Source organism: Numida meleagris, chromosome Z (genome assembly GCF_002078875.1).
Source record: "Numida meleagris isolate 19003 breed g44 Domestic line chromosome Z, NumMel1.0, whole genome shotgun sequence".
NCBI lineage: Eukaryota > Metazoa > Chordata > Aves > Galliformes > Numididae > Numida > Numida meleagris.
This window is the reverse complement of record NC_034438.1, coordinates 67,638,136-67,664,647: the sequence shown is the minus strand read 5'-3', so window position 1 is coordinate 67,664,647 and position 26,512 is coordinate 67,638,136. Positions and strand designations below refer to the sequence as shown.

The following is a 26,512-nucleotide window of genomic DNA, read 5'->3' as shown; positions in this document are numbered from 1 at the left end:
GAGTTGAGCAGGGAGGATGAGATTTAACAAGAGCAAGTGTAGAGTCTTGCATTTTGGGAGGAATAACCACATGCATCAGCACAGGTTAAGGGATGACCTTCTGGAGAAGAGCTCTGTGGAGAAGGACCTGGGTGTTCTGGTGGACAAAAGGTTGGCCGTGCACCAGTAGTGTGCCCTTTTGGCCAAGAAGGCCAATGGTATCCTGGGGTATAATTAAAAAGACCATGGCCAGTAGGTCGAGGGAGGTGATCATTCACTTCTACTCTGCCCTGGTGAGGCCACATTTAGAATACTGTGTCCAGTTCAGGACTCTCCAGTTCAAAAGAGACAGGGATCTCCTAGAAGGAGTCCAGTGGAAGGCCACACGTATGATTAAGGGCCTGGAGCATCTCCTGTATGAGGAAAGATTGAGTAACCTGGGTTTGTTCATCCTGGGGAAAAGAAGACTGAGAGGCCACCTGATAAATACTTATAAGTATCCGGAGGGAACTGAGAGGCAAATGGATGAGGCCAGGCTCTTCTCAGCGGTGCGTAGCAATAGGACAAGGACCTAAAACTTGTACACAGGAAGTTCTGAACTAACATGCAGAAGAACTTCTTTAAGGTAAGGGTGATGGAGCACTGGAACAGGTTGCCCAGAGAGGTTGTGGAGTCTCCTTCTATGGAGATATTCAAGACCTGTCTGGATGCTTACCTGTGCAACCTATTGTATCCAAGAAAAATGGGAACAGTAATTCATTGGCTTTGCCTATTGTGGGCACAGAAGTCAAAGGAGTATTTGCAACCTCATCCAGAGGCATGCTTATACCAGCATTTCTTCGGCACTATTGGTGTGCATCAAAGCTGAATTAAATCCTGACTTTTATTGTTTTCTAGAATAAAAAGACAGGTATATTCATGAGCTCATACAGCAGATGAAAGACACTCAACTGTAAAAAAAAATGCTCAGAGGTAATCAACAAAAGTCTATTTTAGGCATCTTTATATTTTGTATTTTTGCACCATTAGTCAAAACACAGGGCTTTAAAAAGCTTTTATATACACAGAATTTTATCAAAATGTCTGTTTTTCAGCCCTTGGACTTTTCAGCTCAAAGCTAAGATGGTGCCTTGGAGACCTCGTTCAAATCTCTGGTCTGCCTGCTTTGGAGCTGAGTAAGGATTTTCTTTCTCTTCTACATCCATTCCACCTCCCATAGATGTCTCCAAACAAAAGTAAAGCAGAAATACTGAAATACGCATCTACCTTTTATACTGCCAGCATTTCTTCCCCTGAATGGATAGAAATGGTCCAAATAATAGTTATGTCTCCATAAAGTGCTTAGGCTTCTAGGAAATGTTTCAGTTGTCCTGAATATCCACATCACTGGATCTAGCTTCCTCTAGGGAATAAACAGAACTGTGATGAGAGTTGCACAGATGGAAGATTTGCATGTTTTGCAACCATGTTTTTAGTGGCGGACAGTTCAAGTATCTTTCTAATATTATTAATTTGGCATGACCTTTGTTACCTTTGGTATTAATTTTGCTATCTGAATGACAGTTATATTTATTTCTTAATATAGTTTCCTCTGTAATTATGTATTTACTCTCTTTGCTGTGGGAACAAGCCTGTTACCTTTTTCATAATTAAGTTCAAGTAGTGCTATCAAAGCTACATTATAAAGTCCTAATTAACTGTTAATAATTACAGCGTTCTACTGAAACTACTTTGTAATTAGGAGGCTACCGGCAGAGACCTGGTTGCCTGCCAATGTGTTGGCTTGATTTTCACATGCATGGGAGCTCCTCTGGGTCGTTTGGATGGTGAAAATTCCAGCTAAATTTGAAAAAATCTGTTGTTTTGTATTTATTTCCCTATATATTGCAATTATCTGTTACTGATTGTTCAGAAAGATTGTCCTAGGATCTTTTCATGTAGTAATTCATGGTGTGGAAATTCAGGGAAGTTTTCTATCAAGAAGTATTATTTCAAACTCCTCACTAGTATTTTAAATTGTCTTGTTTGTTTAAAGTATACATTAAAGTGTATGGACTTCACATAATGCATGTAAAGGGTATGTGTTTTTAGAAGTGTACTCCATTATCTGACCCAATAAACTGCTATTCACCTGATGAGAGGAAATCTGAAATTAGAAAGTTTATCTCAAATACGAACCCTGTCCACAGATTGGTTGTTATTTTCCCATGTAGCAGAGTTTTGAGGAGGCAAATAGTCCATCTGTACAAGTGTGTGAGAACACACTGACCGTCAGTCCAGGGGCTGTACAGAGAGTGTGGTTATCTGGAAACGAGTTTGCTCTTTAATAGAAAGTAATCTATTTCAGAGAAACCATCACACATAATTTGGTGCAATTGAACTTCATCTTTAACCTTTTGCTGTGATTTATGTGATTAGGTCACCAGAGGAAGTGGTTTTGGAAAGTATGATTAAACACTTTAAGGAAATAATTTCTATCTTCAAGCACCTTGTGTAACTGCACTTTTCAAGTGTTTGTCCTTCCTCATCAGCCTGGCTGTATCAAAATGTAGAAACACGTCCTTTTAAATGCTATTTTTCTTTATTTAAAAAAAACAAACAGGCAAGAGCAACTGAAGCTGCCCATGAATTATTATTCTGACACTGAATTTCTGCAGCTTTTACTCCATAGCTTGAATTGCGTTGTCTGTATTGCTACTCATTGCTTCTCACTGTAAGCATAACATGATAATTTCTGCGCAGTTTATCTGCTGCAGCTTGCCATTTCAGTTCAGAAATAAGTTATTTTCAAATCAGTTGCATTCTTCTTCATACCTTTACCACTGTAATGATTCTTTATTTCTGAAAAGGATGCAATGCTCTCCACCATGCACCTTCCTCTATTTGGCTTCTGGCATCAACACCTATAGGCAGTGACAGCTACAAACTGTTCCAGTGGTGAGCAGGCTGTGACCCGTCAAAGTTGGCCAGCTTGCTGAACAGTGATTAACATTTAAAATGTATGCAAACTTGTCTCCTAATTGAAGTTCAGTAATGTAAGGCTTTGAACCTGTTATTTGCCTTTGGAAATAATCAGAGAAGAGAAGCAGGGTTCTTATCACCTGAAGTCATTATCATAAAAGGTTGAATTTAGCACTTCTCAATTTCATGTCTTCTCCATGTTGGCTGTTTGTCAACACAAAATATCAGTATGAACCGGGAATACAGAAATATCTCTGGGTCTTTGAGGCTTGTTTACCTCTAGTACTTTGAGTTTGTTCCCTACAATTGAGGGATCTGTTTGTAGCTCTGCTACATTTCTGTCTAAATACGAAACAAATGTTAATTTTCCTCTATCAATTTACACAGCCAGTTACTGTTGAACTTCAGTGAGTTTAGCTAATAATCTTAAGAGCCTCTTTTGTAGTGGGAAAATCATATCATTAATGTTCGTTAATGTTGCTTATCTCTGCGGGATTGTCAAGAATCCTTTATTTTCTTTAGTGTCAATGAATGTATGCAAAGGTAAATGCTAGCTGTAAAAATCACAGCCTGAAATTGAAATCTGTACCTCACTAGACAGAATGCTAGAAACTGAGGCATAATGTTCCATAATGTGTCATGCTTTGTCTGATTCATCTGTTGAATTGGAAAAAAAATTAATCTTCTATGTAGTATTGCTTGACTGGAAAACTAATAAAGAACTCATTCTGCAAAGCACTGATTCAGTGACATCTAGGTATATTTATTGGCTAGAAAAGTGTAACGTTTTTTTCTTCTTGTGACATATGAATTCCCTTATCTTACCATTCCTTTGCAAGGTGTCTACTGTACGAGGCTTTTTTATTGTCTTCTCTGGAAACAACTGAATACCTGATAGGAGGAAGCTTAAAGACAGATGTTTAATCTTCTTCTTTCTTTCTTATTGATATGTTCATGTAAAGTATTTGAAAGGCCCCACGAGACATCTCAGCAAAGGAGAGGAGCGTGGGCTCAGTGTCCTGACAAATTCGGCTGCACTCAGTAAGTCACTGACTTTAAATGCAAGAATCCATGGTAGTCCTTCCCAAAAGGGCTTGCACATATACTTGCAAATCAGTTCACTTCAAGAACATAATGCATTGCTCCATAAACTCCTTTGTGATAACATGTTTATGGGATATTAAATGTTATATATCAGGAACCATCATAAAATGTTCTCTGTGTTTATGATGGTTGTTGCATTAGATGATAATATATGGAATGGGCAAAGAGCAAAAATTTATTTTGCAATCCATACAAGATCGTATCACTATAAGGATAATGAATGTCTTCTCAGATGTTCTTGTGTGAGATTAGTGTTTAAAAGCCAGTTTCTTTCACTATTATTAGAGGATTGAATTTACCTCCGATCTGTTTTCGGAGTGCACAGTTCAAGAGAGCTGAAAGAGCTGGAGTTGGGAAACTGACATCTGGAAGTAAGGCTGCTTCAGAGAGCCACCTATTCAGGAATCCAGAAATTGCAGAATGTTTTTTTAAAAAAGATCCTTTTAGTCACTTTCTCACAAACAATAACTCTGTTCAGGTCCAGAATAGGAGGCTCCAGGAAGCTAAGGTTATCAGAGTGCTCTATTGCCCAAGGAGCCAGAAGGGATCTGTGGCCTCCTCAGCCCCTATCTGGGGACTTTGCTGTTGGACTTGACTGCCTGTAACTGATGGCAGAGGTTCGACTTTTTGAAATCAAGCATGACACAGCCCTCTTGCCCAGCACACGTGTATATGTGCTACTGGGGACAACGCTGACTTGCCATGATTTGAAGCTGAAGCCTCCTATTTAACCACAACAGGAGGTCTGTGTGGAACAAACTTTCTTTTGAAGGGATCACTGCTGGGAGTGGAGGAGTTGTTCATCCTCCCAGCTCTTGCTATTGCCCAGCAATATTGGCAGCAAGTGCCAAACACAGCTATAACTGAGCAGGACATATTTCTCATGTGTCGGGACACAGATCACCAACTCATTTTTGCATATGATTTCATTTCTATACCACCAGTCCCCATGGTAACTGACTGCTGTGCTGAAAATCACATTTACAAGGTGGAAGATAAATTTTGATGGATGTGAAATGGAGGTGATCTTTTCATATCCAGTGCATGTTCATAACAAATGGGGCAGTAATTCTTCCCTTCTAACGCATAAATTGGGCATAGGACCTATGCCTATACTAAACTGTGTCATATCATTACTCTACTACAGATTTTTCATTGATTTGGTATCTAAATTACAACTTTGGCAAAAGATTACTTGTTATGATGCTTTTCCCTATTAGTGATTGCTTTTATTTAATTTTCAGCATGTTTCAGTTGCATACTTAGAGGCTAAGCCAAATCAGGCGCTGCCTGTGTCACTGAAATAATGTTCCCTTGGAGACAGAGACAGCTGATTTGTGAAGTGTCTGAGGCTCTGTATTCCACACGTTTTCTACAAATTCTTTGCCCTTTTGAGTGGGTTGGCAGCTATGACCACAGCGACAGCTGCAGCTGGTAACAGAGCAAGATTAACATATGACCGGGGCCTTGGTGGGATATAGTTTGGCTGTCTATAACATTTTCTCTCTACAGTGCCCAACTGCCTGAGTCTGCCTTTCTGTCTTGGCTGTGGTATCTGAGCATTCAATAAGGATAACTGGATGAGAATAATTTGATAATATTGTGTTATAAAGACTGCAAGGTCGTTCTTCTGGTTGGCAGGATCAGGTGGAATAGGCTGCTGGAGAGATTTCCTTGCACTTGTCCAAAAGAACCGGAGGCTTTCAAATGAATCACAGTCCTCTAAATTGACCCAGGAGCATTTGAGCGGTCTCATGGCATGGAGAGCTCTTCTACTACTGATGCTAGTGAGTTATAAACAAATTCACTCAGTCACGGACAGGAAGGTGATGGAGAGATGAACGAAAACTCTGCAGTTCTCTGATCTCAGACTCTAGGTTTAGGATGTAAACTACCAGTGTACCAGACATAATGTTTACATAATTAAAAATTAAATCTCAGACATAGACCATGACAGTACCTGCCTGATGATGAACTAATCAGTGTTAGAAAACAATTCTTTAACTAATGCTGCAATATTTTTCTTGAATATTTAGAGCCAATATAAAGGAAGAAAGAAATCCTATTGCTTCTAACATTTTCAGTTTCCTGCTGGCCTAGGGAAAAGGAAACAAATCATTTAATAATTTTTTCTGAACTTTTCAGATGTATCACATTCCTCAGATACTTTAAGGAGGCAAATATGTGTAGGATGAGTAATTGTCACTATAATTATTACTAAATTTGAACACTATTTTCAGTACAGCATAAGAAACAAATGCATAGACTGTTGCTGTTCAGAGTTACCAAGGTCGTGTCACTTGTTTTTTTCCCTGCAAGACAGCATGTACATCACATCTTAGATCTAATAGTCATAAAATGTCTAAATTCTTTTGCCAATACTTCTAATTCCCTGCCATCTGTTATTTACATCAAAATAAAGCATGATACATTGCCTTTCACTTATGCAATTATTTCAATAATATTCCACTGATCCAGCTTAGAACCAGCTTCCTGCCTCATCCTGAGTCCTCAAGTTTGGCCTATGTGTCCTTCTAAGTATCAGCTGGGACAAGGTAGCTTTTCTTCATAGTGTCTGATATGATGCCATGTTTTGGTTTTAGCAGGAAAAGCAACGTTGATAATACTACGATGTTTCTATTTCTTGCTGAGCAGTGCTGTACAGAGCCAAGGACAACTTGGTTTTCTCATATTCTCCTGCTGTCCTACCAATGAGGTGAGGCCCAAGGAGCTGGGAGGGAACGGAAGCAGGACACCTGTCTTAAACCGGCCAAAGGGGTATTCCATGCTGTACAGCATCATGTGGAAGGAAAGTTTTGAAAGTGGTGGGAGTTCTCTCTTCTGCTGCTCTGGAGGTGAGCTGGGCATCAGTTGTGGGATGGTGAGCAATTGCTTGTGCATCATTTGTTATACACATCCATATGTACATATATATCATCATAACTACTGCTCTTTTCCTGTTGTCAGAACTATTATCCTTTTCCTTTTCTCTGTCTCAGTAAATAGTTTTATCTCAACCCATGAGTTCTGCTTTGTTTTTTTATTTTTTTCCTGTCAATACTCTCTCTCATCCCACTGGAAAGGAGGGGAGTGAGCAAATGACTGTGTGGTGCTCGGCCACCTGCCGGGTTAAACCACAACATGTCCCAGGATGAAATGACTGTGATGGGGTCCTGTGGTTTGTCACTAAACAATGTCCCCATAGCAGGTTCCTCTAGAGTAGGAGTGTGCTGACCTATAGGGCAAAGCTTAAAATAGAGGAACATCAATTCCACTGAAGTTTCTTTTTGCAAAGTGTAAAATGCAGACCAGAAATAAGGGTAAAGAAATCTTCTGAAATGACAATTACTTTAACTATAAAAAATGGAGAAAATAATTGAGGCAGATGACAGAATTTAATAAAATAAAGCTCACCATTAAAAACTAATTAAACATTTGCATTTCAGAGTGAACTTTCTGCTCAAAAGTCTGGAGAACAGCAGGTTAACAGTGAAGATTATTGACTGCAATTTGCTGAGGTTTTCTAACAAAATTAGTTATGTGCAATGTATGGAGGGTTTACTCAGCTCTACATAGCTGCTTTATTATTCTTGTAAAGAGAATCATTTATAACTGTTCTTTGAGATCTTTTATCAGCCACTTATCTCCTTCAGCTGGACTTGTGATGTGGAAGGATAAAATGCATTGCTGTTTAATATTATAAGAATTAATCAGAGCAGAACAGCAGGAGAATAATGACAGGCTTAATGATTAAGTATTTTACATTTGGCAACAAAACTGCAAGACAAAATATAAGGAATTTAACCTTTATTCTTTATCTGAACACTGAAAAATGTTGGTGACAGTGAGCTACATAATGTAATTTTGGTTGTTGCTAACTAAACAAAACTATTTATTTTAGTGAAAAAATGTTTTGTGGTACCTAAGCAGTTCTCCCTCTGAGATGTCCCATGATGTTATTAAGCTTTCATCCATTAGACTGGGCTCTAATCTTTAGAGCTTTGTGCTCTATTACTACCTCTGGAGCAACTGAGGTACACCTTTGTGGACTTTGCATGCTAATTTGTGACTTTGCTTTTGCCATCACTACTTTAACTACAGCAGCCACAGAAAAGAAAACTGCAAAAATATTACGTGTGCACTGATGGAATTTAGTTTTGGTGATATATCTGTTCTTCATATTTCTCTGCACCAGTCAGTCTTTTTAATATTTCCACAAGCCTCTAAAATTAAATAAATTGATCTAAAGTATTTTAGAAGAAAAAAGGAAAGAATTTACAGACATCATAACTGAATCCGCAAATGTAATGCACATTTCCTATTTAATTTCCATAAATACAGTGCATTTTTCTGGATGAGAAATTATACATGAAAGGTATCACAGAGCAGCAAGTATTCTTCCCTTCATGTATTCTTGCAAGAAAACCTTAATAGAGACTGTACATCTTTTTATTCTGTGGAGTGTAATCTCAAATGACAGTGATGAGTAGGCATGTGTTGTGCACGAGTAACACCAGCCGTGCCTCACTTTCTCTGTAGTTACTTTCCTTATACTACTGCTAAGTGTTGCCTCCAGATTTTGTTCTTCTACCATAGCATAAGTAGACTGTAACTCTGGTTCACAACACAGTTAGACATTGCTTGGTGATACAGTGGGCTCCTCTTCACTTGCTCTCAGTTTTAGCCCTTATGTTGAAGTAAGAGAGCATATAGATGTAAGGAAGTAGAAATTGTCTTCCTTTGAATGCTCCATAGTGGATACAGTGAACCTAAAACTGTAATCTAGATCCCTAAAATGCAAGACACTGACCTCTCGTAAGGCACCAGCATTTTTGCTGTCAGGTATCTGTAGTCACACTCATTCTTGCATTGTTGTGCACTGACAGGTGACTGTCTCATCCTGTATCGGGTGTCTCATTCCCTGTGTCTCTGCTGTAGGCAGTGGAGAACATTAATGTGCTCTTAATTTTGCTCCTGCTGGATCTGTATGGAGAAAAGTGTTCACTTTTTTTTCCTCCTCCACTGATCATATTTGGTGTTTTAATTGCTATGCATTACAAAGCTAGCTTGCTTCTTTTTTTCCTTTTAAATTTATATTATTTTATTATTATTTTTAATTGTATAATTTCCATATAGCAAGGGAAGTTTCCATGGTGCTGTGAGTTATAACAGATCTGGTCTATTTTTGAGCTCCTTTGAGAGTCTGGTAAAATTCATCATCTGTTGTTTTTGTTACTTGCTGACAACATTCTGTTCTTCATAAGGCACATATTCTCCACTGCTTCTATAGGATTTTAATGTTTTACATAGAAACAACTATAGGCACTTTCTGCCTCACTGCTATCATTGTGTGCTCTGAAGACAGATAAATTCAATCATTTAGTAATTCTGCTGTGGAGTCCTAGTTTCTTTTTGGCAAAAGAATCTCCCTTTCCTTTAAAATTCTGGACCTCCTCATTAGGTGTTATTTTGGACCATCCAGGAGCCTATATCTCTGAGTGATTTCTTCCCAAAGCACTATTTCTTCAGCTTTGCTGGGCACTGAGACTGGCTTTTCTGTATTCCATACTCTTCAGTACTACAGAAGTTTCAGATGTAGTGTCTTCCACCTCAATTAGCCAACAACTTGCAAAAATATAAAGAGCTTCAGAGAATTTGGTTCTTTACAATTGGCCTGAATGGCACTCGTTCATGTGCCGTGTGTTGACAGAGTCCTGCTTGTCTTGTACATGTTGTCCTCTGTGTTTGCCAAGAGTGTCAGCTCTGGAGGACGTTTACCTGCTGGCACATGCAGCTCAGAGATCACTCCGAGAGTACACTGTAAGTTGACACCATTATGAATGTGATTTCTAACGAGTCTTGAATGTGGCAGTTGTTAATAAAACAAAGTGCTTGTGCCAGAACCTCACTGAGGATACAGATAACCAAGATGGAGACAGAGGTCTTGTGCCTGAGTGTATGCAAGGATAGCACAGAGTGTCTGGTTTCTGCTATTTTTCCTGTGGCCATGGCTGCTTCTCAGCTTCCTTGAACTGTTTGAAGCTGTACTTCAACCCAGTACATATTTGTATAGCTCCTAAAAACTTAGTGACAAGACACCTGGAAATTCCAAGTGTTATTTTGCCGGTTTACCTGCTGACAAATGGAAAGGATGCGCATAGAGATTTAAGCAGATATTTGGCCATTGCATCATAAGAAGCTACTTCTTAAGCTCTTCTAGGTGAAAAGGAAATACTTTTTGTAACCACAGATATTTCAGGTGCTTGGAAAGTACAAACTGTGACTCTTGCTCCTTCAGTCTCTATTCAGACAAAACCACAATAATATTTAAGAGAGATTTTATATGTTTTCATTAAACAAGATTAGATTCCCTATTTTTTTATCATATTCTGTAGTACAAAGAACACTTCATCAGTGCTTTTATTCTTCTGAGCTTGTATGTCCTCTTCTTGGTTTGCAGTATGCAGCAGAATGTAATAAAACATTATTTTATCCTCAGAACAAAAAAAGTCCTAGACTTGTCATGATTATTACAGTGTAAAAATTATTACAAATAACTGCTAATCCTATTGGCCTTTGATTGCAGTCAAGTGTTTCATAATATTACAATCTGGATGTGCTTTGAATAAGTCAGGGTAATTTACTTTGAACACTAAATGCTCAAATAAGAACTTCATTGTTTGCTGTTTGTTCTCTCGTATTCTTCTGCTCTGTCATTTTTTAATTTTTAATTTTAATTTTTTTTTTTCAGAGAAGCTACTGCCTTTACTTTGAACTTTCTGGAGTGCTTTTACAGATTCTCTCATTTCCATTGACAAATGCTGCAGCAATAGAGGAAGAAACATTCCATTAAGAAAGCTTTCTTGTGTCATCTGCAGCAGAAAACATACTGGTCAATAGAAACTTCTACTTGCTAGGTTACTGTATGTAGATCTTTCCATGTAAATTTGAAGGCGCAGATGAGAAGGATTTTATTGTACAGCAATATCCACATATAACTTTGTTTTTCTAAATAGTTTTGTAAATACTGGATGGCTGAGGAGACCATTAATGAGATAACCCTCCAGTAGTGGGATGAAGAAATTTTCACTTTTGGGTCACTAGTTTGAATCCAGCCTATCTAGGGATCACTTAAAAATTGTTAAAATTCAGTGGCTGGGTGATAATACAGGACTTGGGAAATAAAAATTCAGTTCTTGCTCTGCTACAGACTTCCTGTGTTACTTTGGGAAGACCATGTAGGGTGAGATTTATGAAGATATTCATCATTTCAGTTAAAGATCCTTGTTAAGATCTTCTTAATTATAGATATTAGCCTCACACTATGCTAAAATGCACTGTCACCATCAGTTTCAACAAAGGACACAAGGTTATTTAAATATTAATTGATGGTAACCACTAGAAAGTTGAATTTTTATAAAAATTCGAATGTTCCCATGCAGCATTACCTCCTTAAAAATTTAAAGTATGTATTTTCTTGAAAAATTATCTTCTATCCCTAAGTGGATGCATACCCACTGAAGTCTGATATTTGTCTTAAATCTCAGTGCTAAATAAAAGTGTGTCTCTAATCATCAGCAGGGGCAGACAAGTTAATTAGTAGTTTATACTTTCTGTCATTCACCTTTCAAATACAGGACTACAGCTTCAGTTTTCCCCTTCTGAACCCGTACAATATAGGTCTGCTCACTTAACAGTAAAAGCTAGTTCTCTTCCAAACATCAAGGTGAACTCAGTGCCTGATACTCAGATTATATTATGGAGATTATTGGTAGTCCTATTTAAAAGGAAGAAAAGCCTGATCACAACATGAGTCTGGTCCAGAGATGCACACAATCTGCCCTGATGTGATCCATAAATCTTGTACTGGAATTTTAGAATAATCCACACTTAGCAACTTAGAGGTACTGAGCAGGTGATGCTACAAAGGTGATCATAGAAAGAAAAGATTAGGTAGTCTAAAGTTTGGTGATTTAAGAATGCCTATAGAACTTAACGTCTTCTGCCATTAACAAAGGGATATTGCACACTGTGCTCAGAACTGCTGTTTTTTTTTTCTTTTTGCTATTACAGTTGTACTCATGTGCCCATTATTCTTGAGCTGTTGCATGTGCTCACACCACAAGAATGGCCCTTGTCCTAGGGAACTTTCAGAAAAAGTAGAAAGGCAGGAGCAAGAGAGATATATTCCCTGACTGCTAGTTTCAGGGAAAAAGTGCTACATTAGTTAGCATAGTAGAGAGCTGCCACTTTCATGGCCTTGGTAGCCTAATCGTTGTCAGCCATGGTTGTATTGAGGTCATTATTAAAGTGAAGTTTCACTGAGTTCTTGGAGAGTACATAACAAATCTGGTGTTTCCTCTCTTAAAAGTTGGAAAAACGGCCTTAGGATAGTACTAATAAAGCAATGCAGTGTTCTCTATTGGATATGGCAATATAGCAGGATTTTTGATTACCAAATTATATTCATCTTACATATTTTACACATACAAGATGCTGATATGATCTATTTATCCTTATGCAATATCTTCCACAGTGTTTGTACAGGTTCAAAGGCAGCACCACTAATTCCATTATGTATCTGGCATTGAATGAGAAAGAAACGTGTAGGGGTCTTGCAGTTTTGAAGAATTAAGAGTTACAATTATAACTGTTAAGAACAATCGTGACTTAGCTTTCAGAGTGCATTAACAGCTTTTATTTTAAAATAAAAGGTACAACAGTGCCTAAACAAAATGAGTTAATAAATGATTGATTATATTCTAAGTATTGTTCGTCCATGCCATGGGACCAGAATACTGGGTGAAAAAAGTCAAATGTTTCTGAGCACTTTATTCAGTACAAAGACACGAAAACAAGTTGTAGCCATCTCCTCCATTTTCTGTGACAGTCTCGTTCCACAGTGAGATTTCCAAATGTCTTCTAGCTGCTAGTTTTGGGTAATCTCTGGATAGCCTACACTTCTTGCCCTTCAGCTGGAAGAGACACCTTCCAGATAAATGGAGCAACCAGGAAAGAAGCTGGGGAAAGCATCATGAATACTAATTCACAAGTGAGGTGGTAGGGATTGCCAATACTATAATCTAAAGTGTCCTAGAGTAGCTCTGTTCACAAAAGCATTTGAGGTTATTATGTAGGGTGAACAATACAAGTAACTCAATTCTTATCATCGTGAAAACACGCAGTTGAATAAATATAGGATCCAGGTTGGAAAGCTTCTGTAAAGTTAGCATGAAAGGGGCTTAAGAGATACCATGAATGTTGCAAATTTAAGAAGGGATGTCAATGCAATGAATATCTTAACTATTATAATTATTTGTTGAAATTACCTTTTTGTAATGTACACATTTATTACTGATATTTCAGTCAAAACCCCAGAAAGTAAAAAAGCTGAAAATCTTCTGAGAGAGCAGTATTACTTGAATGGCAAAATGGTACTAGTACTAAACACTTTTTGATCCAGCTATTGTTCACTAATGATATCATCCTTACTAGTCACATTACACTTTCCTGTATCTGCTTTTTCCTCCTCGGAATGCATCCTGGAAGTGAAATATTTCTTGGTCTGAATGGGCAAAAAATTCAAATTCCATGCAGTCCTCTGTACAGAGCATTATGTAAAAGAGATATTAAAGTGTTTATCTTTTAGAAAGGATGTTCATAGAATTTATGCCTGTTTGCTTGGTTCCTTTGGCTCTGTCTTTAAATCTCTTGCTCAAGGTATCATAATGGCCAATGTAAACACAACACAACACCTTTTTCTGCCTTACCCCTAACTGAGCAGTCTCTATAGATATAAACTGATACGTCAGTCTCACTATTGGCTTGGTTTTCCCCTCTTGCTGAGCAATAATGGCAGATGTTTACTTCAAAGGACTATTTCAAACACAGACAAACCTGCTAGAGTGAAAAATATAGCAGAATCTTACTTACAGTAAGACACATGCATGCATACAGAGTCCCAGATACAAGATAAGCAAGATACATGCATACAGAGTCCCAGAAATGTAAATCCAAATGGTTCAGCTGGATGCAGAGTGCCATAAAGGAGTAGCTGAAAAGATCATACCACACTGAACACAAGTTGGTTGATTGTGCGCAACTGCTACATGTGCGGCTGAAACACGTGCTGCATTTCAGGCTGCTTAAATGTGTAATTACAGCCATTCTCGAACATCTTGTTGTCAGTAATATACTTCTGAGGCTGGTACGGCAGTAGATTCCCTGACTTCCAGGTCTAAAACTGTGAGTTTGTTTCTTTCCACATGAACTACAGTGAAGGAACAAGATGTGACAAAAATGCTTAAGACCTTCCCAAATGCCTACTGGTGACCTACAAGTATTAGGTCCTACACCCTATTTTGTAGGGTGTTATTACTCTGCTAAGCCAACTAGAGTTTTATCTTTTGGTGAAAATCTCTATTTTATGAAGTAAGAGGTTAATGAGATATTACACTTTTGTCTCCATTGGGAGAATCCTTTCCCACAAGAAAGCTGTCTTTATCAGAACTGTGGGGCGTGTTCACTCTCTTTTAGATCCAGTTATAAGAGAGACTTTATGAAATGCTAAACCACAACTCTGCATCAGTGTATTTTCAGGTTGTGAGTCACCTAAAAAAGACGCTAGGTTTTTCAGCGTATGTTGCACTGTAAACAGTACAAAATTAACTCTGTAGTAGCTTCCAGTGAAAAGATTAAGAAAAGCACTGCAGGTCACATCATATTGTTAGTACTGTGCCTTTTTAATGAGGCAAGTATTGAGTGCTCTTCTGAAGTTAGGGAGCAATATCTGTAACAGTAGCTGATTCTTCTGTCTTTCAGAGTTTTGGCTTGGCTGGAAAGGAGGAACCACAAATTTCTTTGACTGTCTTCTGCTGATGTCAGCTGTGATGTGAGGACCAAGTAGTTAGGACTGCTTTCCTACAGTCTGTAGACTCAGATCATTGCTATTCAGTGATGCCAGATTGAAGACATTGCGTTTTCTTCTATGATGTATATGTCACTTCTCATTAATTCTGAGAGAACTGCTACTTTAGAAACCAGAGTAAACAGAGTAGTGTATTGGATTAGATCTCTGCCATGAATAAATTTATTTCCCTGCAAGTATAAAAAATGAGCAAGGTCAAAACCCCTCAGAGCAGAAATTGTCATAGTGATTGCTAATACATTACCGTGCAGAAAAATGCCTAATAAAACCCCTATTAGGATGTCATACCTGCTTACTACTGAATTCTCCAGAAAGTTTATTTGATACGTCTAAGCTAATTATCAAAGTCCTGGTGATAAGAAGCAGCTCACTGGGCCTGAATGTGTCAGAACAGAATGACTAAATTGTGAGAATTCATGGGCTTCTGCTTTGAATAATTAACTTGACTCTTTGTGGAAAGCACACACCTTGGAAACTAATTTTCCCCTTGCACAAAGCATTTTGTCCTTGTGCTGCCTTTGAAAAGTAAACTGTTTAACAGTAAACCTGTTCTCATTTCTAGCCTATTCATCTCTGAGCTTTTTTCCTTATTTTCTTCTCCTCTGTACTTTGTCCATTGCTGTTGCAATGACAAGGCTCTGTTCTTACTTAAAACTGAAATGTGAACTCGCATCGTTTCCCTCCAGATGGGACATGTGTAGCTTTTCAGCACTGGCTTTGAGGCACAAGGTGCTGATTGTGGACAGCAGTTTTACCCCAGATCAGTAAAAGAAATTGGTGGTTGATGGTGTGCAGAGGGCTGGTTTGGCAGGAGAGAGGCATGATACAGACTGGGTAAAATCATGACTGCGCAGGAGTTACTGGCAGCCCCTGCTGCCTTCTGTGAGACTGGGACTGCAGCTGCTTCATCACAGGAGAGCTCCTGTCCCTGGTTGGTCACAATAGCCCAGAATAGTGCTTTATTTGCTATGAGATCGCTGGGTGGAAGTGAATGGTTCCCATTCTGCTCCCCTGTGTAGTCTCGTGTCTACAGTTCTGGGACTGTTTAGTTCAGAGAAGAGGAGACTCAGAGGAGACCTTATTGCTTTTATAACTGCCTGAAAGTAGGGTGAGAGGCGTCAAGTTGTGTCATGGGAAGGGTCAGGTTGGGTATTAGGAAAACCTTCTCCAAAAGAGTGACCCAACTTTGGAACAGGCTGCCCACGGTTGTGGTGGAGTCACTGTCCCTGGAGGTGTTCAAGAAACGCGCAGATGTGGCACTGAGGAACGTGGTTAGAGGGCATGGTGGGACTGGGCTGGGGTTGGATTTGGTGATCTGAGAGACCTGAGTGGTCTTTTCCAGCTGTAAAGATTCTGTGATTGTGTACCTTTCAGAAGTCACTACTGCATTTCACACATTAAGCCAAGAACTGTAGTATGAAGGCCAAGAATTTTTTTGTCTTTGGTCTTTAATTAGAGAATAGTAAGCCTGCAAGTGACAGACTGGTACCCCACGTGTGGTTTAAGACACCATTCAGGTCATGCTTTGGGGAAAGAGAAGGACTGCTCATCCTTGCCAATTCTCCTCTCCTGTGTCTGTGTGGCATGGCCTGCAGCTCCAGCAGCAGAGCACTGGGTGTAGCCTGTGGGCCTCTCCTTCTCAGGTGGCTACAGTAATGGAAGAGTCTTTGTGCTGTAAATACATTTACTTCTTCCAGGTAAAACAGAACTATACCCATGCAGAAGGAATTATTAGCATGTTACAGCCTTTTGCTCAGCTTATTTTCCGAAATGCTGGATAATCTTGGTGTGTTTTGTGCTGTCTTTTGGTGTCAGACTAGCGTTGTTACTCATCTGCTGTACTCTCTTGAAAAGCACACCTTCCCTTAAGTCCTAATGGAACACATTATGAATAGGAGCTAATCAGATTCTGATGGAATATGTGCCTCTAGGAAATGCTGCTGGATGTGCTTGTAATTCCAAACACTTCCTCAGCCCCCTGGTTCCCTTGTAGTCTGTAGTCCCCTTGTAACAGGGATCCTTTTTTTGTCACTCAAGAAGTGTCATTTGCAAGACAAAAAGCATGGTTCTTCACAGCCTTTCTTATAGCCAGCACGACAGATTTCCTATTCAAGCTGACCTTTGATTAAAAAGAGACAAGGGAGATGTAAAGCTATCTTTAAGCAATTTTCACATGATCTGTGCTGGACCTGGTCTGTAATTACAGTGATTTAACATTTGCTCAGATTATATTAATCTGTGTGAAAATCCAGGATTTACTATAGCTAAGAATCTGGATAACCTGGACCAGAACTCCCACAGTAGGTATCATTTTTAAAGCCAGCTTTACAACACAGTGAGGGAACACTTTATGGACAATGCGAATTTTTCTCATTTCTGGGAAAAAAAAGATATTTGTATTTTTATTATTAGTAGTCCAAATTTGATCTTCACAGGGCCATGCCCCACCATGCTAGTGGAGAATTTAGGATACTACTTGCATTGAGTACTTCTCCATAAGCAAACTGCATTGCATGCTGTTATTCATACAAACTCCATAAGCATGCTGCCAAGGCCAAGGTTTGATGCATTGAGCTAGGCAGAAGATTCCACTAATTTCATGTACTTGAGGTGACGAAACTGATTCTTTTTAGAGGGAATAAGTGGAAAGACCCTGCAGTCCTGAGCAAACTTATCCAACTTGTCTGCCAGCCCTGGGAGGGTGGAACTTAATCTAATCCTGGAAGTTGATGGAGTTTCTTTCCAACTGACTCATGTTTTGTGGATGACAGTGAGCAGCAGAGTGCTCTGCAGTGGGAGACCAGGTACTTGAAAGAAGGTTGTAAAGGATAGATGCTAATTTCCCAATAACCATTTTCCTATGGTAAAGAGGTAGTGGACAGACTTTTGTGAAAAATTCCCATTCAACTACATAACTAACCATTCAAGAGACAACAGAATTGGTAATATATTTGTTATTTTCATGTTTAAATAATTTCTGTATCCAAATTGCATAACATTTAATACTTACAGACTTGTCAGCCAACAATTAGGAGGAGACCCAAAATAAAGAAAGTAAAGAATAAAGGCATGTAATTGTTAGAGATGACATAGATGATGGATTGACTGCACCCTCAGCAAGTCTGCAGAGGACACCAAGCTGAGTGTTGCAGCCAATGCATGTTTTCTTTTTTTTTGGTTTGTCTCCTTCCACCTTCCACTCATCTGCCACTGATGGCCCAGAGAATGCTACTTTCTGAAATGAAAACATTTTTGAACTGTTTTTTTCTTCTTGTTGATGTTAAAAAGGAAGCAAATCCTAAAACATTTTTTTAGGACAGACTTCTGGTTCACAACAGAATTGATTTCCATGCCAGTAAAAGAAAGAAACAGCCTCAAATGTATTTTGTCTTGCACCATTGGCTGTATGGCTCTGGGAGTTTTTCACCACAGCGATGCTAGGTTGAGTGCTTTGCTTCTCAGTAGACAGTGTGAGCGTTCTCCTTAGCTCAATCTACCAGAATAATGCCTAAAATTTCAGCTTTGTACTTCAGACATCAAAGCATTTAAACCTGCTGTTTCCTCTGTGTAAATGAACTTCAGCTAGTTTCAAAATAAAGCTTGGAATTTTTCTGCCTAGATGAAGCCAGAGGTGGCTCAGGCGTTGTTTTTTACTTCAGCAAGCTTTTTGAAAGATCAGAGCTCTCTTTTGTGAGTATTCAGTGCTTGCAACAAAACCCCAAGCCTCCTGAGTTTTGTATCACTGCTGGTTTTGTTGCAAACACCTTTCAATGCCTCAGGACTGCATGCATTTTCAGGCTTTTTAGTATTCTGTCCCCATGCCACCAGAATAACTAGACCTAACCTAGTGTCCCGTATGAAGCTCAGGATGTCTCATCAGTGGAAAGATGGGTTCAAGTTGAAGAGAGTGTGAAGGAAGCTTATAGATGTACACCTAGGTTGTAAGAGACTTTGCTCTGAAGAGAGGATGTAGAAAGAATTTACTTTTTTTCTGACTTAAAAGGGCAATGGTGTTTGGCAATGCTTGGCACCTGTGTGGGCACCTGCCTTTCCATGGGGCAGAGGAAAAAAGAGTGTGAATGTTCACTTAGCCCGAGAGATGTGATTTCTTGTTTCCTGGAGTGTCACTCCTGCAGAGCAGCTTTGAAAACACCTTTCTCCTATTCTTCCCACTCAGCCTATGGGAAGGGATGAGCAGTTTCTTGTTGGGGAGAGCCTAAGGGAGACCTGGTGTGGTGTTATATTGACCACATGGAAAGAATTAATTTCCTAACTTCTTTTTTTCCCTGTTTCAACAGACGGAAGTTTCAGACTGGATAAACTGATCTGTTAGTTGGCCTACCATTAAAAGTTTAGTCAGAATGCCATCAGTACTTTCCGTCTTTATTTTTGGATGTATTAAAGAGACAAAGAAACAGCTCAGGAGTGCTTCAAGTGTTCTCTGATGAAGCAGAGGATAGACCAGAAATAAACAGAAAGAAGAGTGCCTTCCCCTACCTGAAGAGTTTTTTCCCCTTCTAACCATCTTTCTTTCCTTTTACTTCTGTAATCTATGCCATATTTTGATTATCTTTTCCAGTGTTTAATTTTATGAATTGAAAAATGTGTTTCATTCAGAAAGTGTTTATTTTCAGAATGATCCTTGCTGCTACTGAAGTCAAATTGGAGCACTGAAAATAAACTGGGCTAAATCAGCTTGATTTCAGAATTTCCTGACCCATGAAATACTTTTGCTTACTCGAGAATGAACCACTCTCTTGTCAACTGGTTGGCTTGAGCTGATCTGCAGGTGCAGTTAATATACTTTTAACCTGTTTAAGAGATGCAAAAACTTCTATCCTTGTATCTTACTGTACACCGAAAGGATACATTTGAAGATCAGTGGCTCTTGCCTCTACAATGAGCACTGCAGATAATTGTGTGGTGTGTCCGAGTAAGCTGTATTTCTAACCTTACTGCATGGGTACAGTTCTCTTTAGCACGTTGGTACCAAAGCAACAGAATAAATTTTAATTTTCAGTATAAGTGTCCATCATTCCTTTTACCAAAAAAGAGGACGACAAGAAAAATGATGAAAGCATAGCATGGCTGAGCTATTTGATAAGTCATCATAGAGTAAATAACACGAGGGCCTAAGGGTTGGTATCAGACGAGCAGCATAAGATGTTTAACCGATATTTTGTTTCCAGTTATAAATGCTTCTAAAGAAACCTATGTTTGGTTATGAAATAATGTTGGTCTGAGTCACAAAACATGTTAGAAGAGACAGAAATTCTGTGTAATGGCATGATTCACACAAATGTGCTATTTGCTAGGTATGGAATATGTAAGGCCATTTTCCAAGAAGAGGTTGAGAAGGAACACAGGCTAATCTTGGTGGAAAGTGACTTTTAGCACAGTTGAAGCTATCATAGAACTTACTGAGTTTGCATTAGTACAGAGCACATTACTCATGGTTTAAAAGGTAATTTTTCTTTTAACCTGTGATTCACTGTCTTTCTAGAATCACAGAACTAGAATCTAGAATCACATTAGAACTAGAAAAGATCTGCAAGAACTGTTAGTTTAGTTCAGATTTTATTTTTTAAATATAATCAAGCAAGGGAACTTCCAAAGAAGGAGGACCTGTTAGTCCTGCAACCCCCCAGCTCAAAAAAAAAAAGTCCTTCCATGTTTATTATACCCTTATCATAGCTATTAACTAGTTTCCCCCTTTAATTTTTTTTTTTCTTTCCATTGTGGTTATTTTCTTCAGAAGCAGAAGGCTGAGGAGCAATGGCTTGGTCATCACCTACAGCAGCAGGCTTGTTGTCACCCGACAGGACAAGTGTTTGGGTGACAGGGTAAAAGCATTACAGAACTACAAGGGATTTGTTACACTGAGTGTGCTTGCAAAGTGGTCGTGATTTCTATCCTGTTACAAAAGCCTGTGGAAGGATGTCACAATAATTTCAGCATTCTCCAGAGATGACATTTTGTCATGATTAATTGTACTAAATAAATATTAGTTTATAAGAAAGGAATTATATTTGGACATACCTTTTGCAACTAATGCCTGTGGAATTCCCTACAAACATTTGAGATGAGAGAGCAACTTCTGGACCCTAAAACTGTACTTGCGAGGAGCAGAAGAATTAATTCTAAGAGGTGGCACCAACCACAAATAGAGAGAAAAGAGGGACATGATAGCAAGACGATAGGTGTCGTAAGTAATGGTGAGGTCCTTGGCAAGTCATACCTGCCTCTAGAACAACTCACAAAGGAGAGATTTCCTCTCTGCCTATTATCTATAAACTCCCAGTGAGTGTATTCACCTCTTCCCTTTCCCTATTCTCTTTTAAATCAAGCAGGCAAACAAAACCCTCCAAACCCATCAGAGATGCCTACTCTGTTTAAAAGAGAGTCTGCAGGGTATAGAGGTCTTCCAAGGTCTGAAAAGGAGTTTGTGCTGGATGATAATGGCAGGGTGTTGGCAATGCAGGGGCTGCAGGGGTCTCCTCTGTGGGAAAAGACCCATAGCTGCCACATGCCATCTCCACCAATGGCTCCCACGGACACAGCTCAGGACAGAGGTGAGCCAGTCAGCAAAGCTGATGAAAATGAACTCAAGAAATGGCAAAATATGCCAGAGAGGCAGAAGAGGAAGGAAGTAAAATAGTAAGAAACAGCAGAGGGAACACTTAGGTCAGAGGAGAGAGCGAAGATGCTGAAGGTGAAGTTGAAGGAGAAAGAGAATGAGAAGGTGAAGAAGGGGAGGAGGAGAAGAACATAAGCAAGAAACAAGACATTTCAAAAACCTATCAAATATCCCATGATAACTTCAGTTAGTCATGATGCCCTTCTAATAATACCTTAATACACTCTTTTCTGAAGTAAACTCCTGAAAGAAATGTAGGGAAAACCTTTTTGTCAGGACTGACATTTTTTCTTAAGATGAATCCTCCTTTCAAAGCAATAGGTAAGAATATGGAAAGGCTGGTATGTTTTTTATTTTCTTGCTTTAGTATAATATCACGATCGTTGAAAGGCTTTTTGGATATCTCTGAATATCAAGGGTACTTTATCAGCCCAGCTACTTCTCTGTTGTGTGTGTGTGTGTGTGTGTGTGTGTGTGCTTTCAACATCTCTCCTTAACAGATTAACTCTCACCTCTTTCTCCAACCTTTTCACCTTTTATTACTGAAGTATACTGAACAGACATACAGTCCATTCAGAGCCAGGATTAAAGCTGGCTGGAAAATATGTCTTTCCCTCCTGCTCTATTTTTCTTTTTTATATAGAAAGTTTTATTTTCAGTGGCTTGAATGAATTATTCTTTTAGAGGTAATGTTAATACTATATTCTGTAGATAACTTCTGTGTGCATGCCAGTATTTTTGCATTCACATACTTGCTGAATGCAAAAGTCACCTCTCCTTTGTTTATGATTCTTTCCAGTCATATCAAGGAAGAGGATAGCAAAGATTGCCAGATTAAAATATAGTTATTACCTTCAGATGTAATGGCACAGATTAAAAACACTTGAATATAGCTGAGTTGCAGTAGACACAATTGAAAAAACTTCATCACTGCTGTGCTGTCTTTTAAGGATAGTGATTAATGTACCGTTGCAGGATGATATATATGCCCATAGATTACTGTTTGAATTACTGTGCCTGCTTTCTATCTCATTGTTCATCAGAGACCTCTGAACATTTTACTTAAAGATTAGAGAAGAATAAAAGAACTTTCATTTTCACATCAGCAAGGCTTATAAAATATACAATAAGAGGAGAAGGGTGGGGAAAGACAAATGACTCATTCTGTCCTGAAATTAAGAATTACAGAATCACAGAATTGTAGAGGTTGGAAAAGACCTCTGGATATCATCCAGTTCAACCCTCTGCTAAAGCAGGTTCCATGGGTTACGCAGGAGAGTTTTGACTGTTTCCAGAGAAGGAGATGCCACAACATCTCTGGGCAGCGTGTTCCAGTGTTCTGTCACCCTCACAGTGAAGAAGTTCTTCCTCATGTTGAGATGGAAAGTTTCATGCCCACTGCCCCTTGTTCTGCCACTGGGCACCGCTGTAAAGAGCTTTGTCCCATCCACCTGACTCCCACCTGTCAGATATCTGTAAGCATGGATGAGATTCCCCCACAGACTTCCCTCCTCTGGGCTGACCAGCCCCAGCTCTCCGCCTTTCCTCATAAGGGAGAATGCTGTAAAACAGTGGCTTGCAAATGATGCAGCCTTTTTTAAGGGATGTTCTGGTGGAAGTATTTCTAATGTGTGCTGGGAGAACTGAACAGTGCTGGTCATTGGAACTGCATGTCCCAGGGGAATGAGATTTTACAGATTCAGTAAGCTAAGTCACTCTGTGTCTGCCCATGAGTGCTCAAGGCTTAGGAAAACTTACTGCCATATTTACAATAGGGGGACACATCCCAGCCTGGCTGGGGCAAATATTCAAGTTCTTATGGTTATCCTCCACTGAGGGCACAGTTCTATGATTTAGTGCATTCCATGGATCACATCAGGAAGGTGAGAGTTCAACGTGTACACTCTTTTTTTTTGAGTTCTGCATTGGAGTGCCTCAGGCCAGCTGTCCTGGCCCAGCTGCATATAATTGCATCAACCATGACAGAGGGAAGACTGGTATAAAACACTGCAGGTGTGCTAGTGGCTGGTAGGGAGGGCTGCTAGGTGGTGAGGATTCTGCTTCTTCTGGAGGTATTCTGGCTACGTGAAGAGATTTTTTTTTTCCTCAAAGGTAATTTACAAATGGTTTTGGTGTAAAGCAGCAGAAAAGAGAGAGGACTTTCACACTAATAATTTTATATTGTTGGCTCTCATGGAGCAGAATGCCTTTTAAATTTGACATCCAAATTGATTATTTTCACTGTGATAATAGCAAGTAATGGTAATGAATGTTGCGCTTATACAAGTATGAAGGGAGAGTGAGAAAAGAGCCATAATATTTCTCAAAAAAATATTTAATGCTTTTTAGTAGAGGAACATTAATTTAGTCATGGATATTAATTTAAATGATAAATGTCAGGATTTAAAACAAAAATAATGAAAGCCTTTATGAGGGTGTAATTTTGAATTTGTAAGTGTAATCTTAAGGTATATATTGTTTGTAATCAGGGATCGAGTAGTACATTTCATAATGTTTCTGGCCAGTGAATGCTAATCTTGATGTCTGAATTCTGGGAGGTAAGAAACCCTTCTGGGTAGCGTTAATTGTTAGAAAGTAGTTACTGAGTTATTGAATGAATCCATTTTTAAAAGTCTTTCCTCACTAAAACTGGTGTGGAAATCAAGCTTCTATTCTAGCATTTCAGAAATGGTTATCATTATCCATTTGTTCTAAAAGCCAAATAAAGATAAGCAGACAGGACAGAAGTTACAGGAATAGTGGAATATGTGTGATTTCCATGGTATAATTCATATGTTCTTTGTTTTCATTACATTAAGTCACTTTCCTATAAAACATTGGTGATGCTGTTTAATAAAATAGATTAAACTAGAACACAGAGGAAAAAAAAAACAGGAAGGGTAAATTTCTTGAGAAATAAACTGTAGTATGCTGTGCTTTGAAATAATTTAGCTTTTCTTTATCTTGATGACATCAACATGTATCTATGACAAAGTAATGGCTAGAGAGAATACTTTTTCTGTTGGACAAATGTGGCTTTGAAAATTCTCCAGTGAATTTAACCTTTTCTTTTTCCCCTGACAAAGTAGGTAACCAGCTAGCAGGTGCAGTGTTTTGTCTGTTTGTTTAAATTAGCACAGCAGCTGTTATATGTTGTTCATTTGTTAGCTTCTGCTGGGGTTCAGTAAACAGTGGGACAGGCATGCGTGCTTTGAGTAGTGGTGTGAAGTGGTGCTCTGTGATAGCTTCCATCAAGAAGTAACCAAAAAGACTGAATTCCTCTACTGTTCTTCTGAGTGTAACACTTACTATCAGCCTTTTTTTTGTCCCTCTTTCTTTCTTTGCGAGGTAGCAGAAGAAGCCACAATAGCCCCTTTTCTGAGACCAGTCTTAAATAATAAACTTTCTTAAATAATTCCTCCCTGTGCCATCCATTCTCAGGACTCTCCTTTTCTTCCCTTGTTCTTGCTGCTCCCTTCCAGTTTCTTGCAGATCTCTGCCTTAGGTCATAATACGTTAATAGTTCTATTTGGAGAACATTTTTTGTCAGCTAGACTGTTGAAATGTTGACATTTTTGGAGACAAAATCCTTCAGGTTTTCTGTTATCACATGTTGAAAAGCTCTGGAGTTGCTTCTTATCAGAGAAAATAGCTGAAAAATAGATACCTGATATGTGATAGATGGAAATGTGTGTTGTCATGCAACAGGATTTGCCTTGTGCAGTGGATGTAAAGTTGCCCATTCACAATATTACATTTACTGCAGCCTCTCAGTGACAGTGTGTTTTGATAACAGTGCAAAGCCTCTGAAAAAAGACAGTGTTTTTGTGGTACAAACTGTATGCTTCTACTGAAAACTGGATGGGAAATTTTTATACAATCATTGAGTTGGAAGGGACCTTCAAGAGCATCTAGTCCAATTCCCATGCAATGAGTGGGGGCACCAACAGCTTGATCAGGTGCTCAGAGCTCTGTCCAGCCTTCCCTTGAACATCTCTAGTTACAGGGCATCCACCAGCCCTCTGGGCAACCTGTTCTACTGCCTCACCGCCCTTATCTTAATAACACTTTTCCATATATCCAGTCTGAATTTCCCCCTTTTTTAGTTTGATACCATTTCCCCTTGTCCTGTCGCAACAGACTCTGCTAAAGATTCCATCCTTTTTTTTTTTTTTATAGCTCACCCCTTTAGATACTGAAATGCTGCTCTGAGGTCTCCCCAGAGCCTTTTCCTCTCCAGGCAGAACAGCCCCAGCTCTTTCCCTCCCTCCTCGTAAGGGAGGTGCCCTGTCCTTCAGATCATTTTCATGGCCATCCTCTGGATGTGCTCCAACAGGTCCCTGTCTCTCCTGTACTGAGGACTCCCCATCTGGAAGCAGTGCTCCAGGTGAGGCCTCACCAGCGCAGAGCAGAGGGGCAGTATCACCTCCCTCACCCTGCTGGCCATGCTTCTTTTGATGCAGCCCAGGATGCAGTTAGCTTTCTTACTGCAAGGGCACACTGCTGTCGTTCCAGCTTTCCAACCACCAGCACCTCCAAGACTCTTCTGACAGGGCTATGCTCTATCGTTTCATCCTTCAGCTTGTACTAATAGCAGGTGCTCTGTAAATGAGACCATGCACTTGGATTTGCTGAACCCAAGGAGGTTCTCCTGGGCCCACTGCTTGAGGCTGTCTTTATAGGGAAGAAGTAGTAACTTTTGCTTTGCATCCCTGGAATTTGAAAACTATGTGGGAGATCAGTGAAGAATATTATGAATAAGTATGAAGCTTGATTTTTTTTTTTTGCCTAAGATCTGTTGTTTTGATGCCTTCTTTATTTTCAATCATTGGTTAATTTCAGTGGCTATCTTCCGGTGTCTTTGATCCAGAGGAAAGAAGTAATGCACCAAAACCCTTTTCCCC

At 39.2% G+C, this 26,512-nt stretch overlaps 1 protein-coding gene across 1 annotated transcript in view; it reads left to right on the top strand.

Moving 5' to 3' along the window:
* Positions 6,713–26,512, top strand: part of LOC110390353 (E3 ubiquitin-protein ligase Topors-like) — a 26,838-nt gene continuing 7,038 nt past the window's right edge. The window contains 1 exon segment of the mRNA XM_021381622.1: positions 6,713–6,899. The gene's annotated coding sequence lies outside the window, so the exon portion shown is untranslated.